The sequence below is a fragment of the Myotis davidii genome, unplaced genomic scaffold, assembly GCF_000327345.1.
Source record: "Myotis davidii unplaced genomic scaffold, ASM32734v1 scaffold187, whole genome shotgun sequence".
Classification (NCBI taxonomy): domain Eukaryota; kingdom Metazoa; phylum Chordata; class Mammalia; order Chiroptera; family Vespertilionidae; genus Myotis; species Myotis davidii.
In genome coordinates this window covers 3,502,149-3,502,550 of record NW_006383018.1, presented here as the reverse complement: position 1 = coordinate 3,502,550, position 402 = coordinate 3,502,149, and the positions used below count along the sequence as shown (strand labels likewise).

Below are 402 nucleotides of genomic sequence, written 5' to 3'. Positions count from 1 at the left end.
CTCTCTCTCTGTCTCTCTCTCTCTCTCTCCCTCCCTCTCCCTCTCTCCCCCCTCCCTCTTTCTCCCCTCTTCTCCCTCCCTTCCTCCTTCCCTTCTTCCCTCTTTATCTCCATTCTACTCTCTCAATATCAATTTTTTTAAAAGAAATTTGCTGGCATGTAAATGAGGAAAGCTTTTTTAAAAAGATAAATATAATATATTCAATGCAAAGATGCATTTTAGTCTAGCCTTGAAAACATTTAATAATATCACTTAAGAACATAGAACTATTAAACTACCAGGAGGGTGCTTGAAATTCAGTTACTCATTGGAAATTGATCAATGGAGATTTAAAATTAGTCTGGGGGAAAAAAGTCTGCAGATGTATGTGTATGTATATGTGTGTGAATATAATATTATATA

General features: G+C 35.8%; 1 protein-coding gene across 1 annotated transcript in view; it reads left to right on the top strand.

Moving 5' to 3' along the window:
* The window catches only part of KRIT1 (KRIT1, ankyrin repeat containing), a 32,471-nt gene that overhangs the window by 8,195 nt on the left and 23,874 nt on the right, over nucleotides 1-402 (top strand). The gene's annotated exons all lie outside the window — the stretch shown is intronic.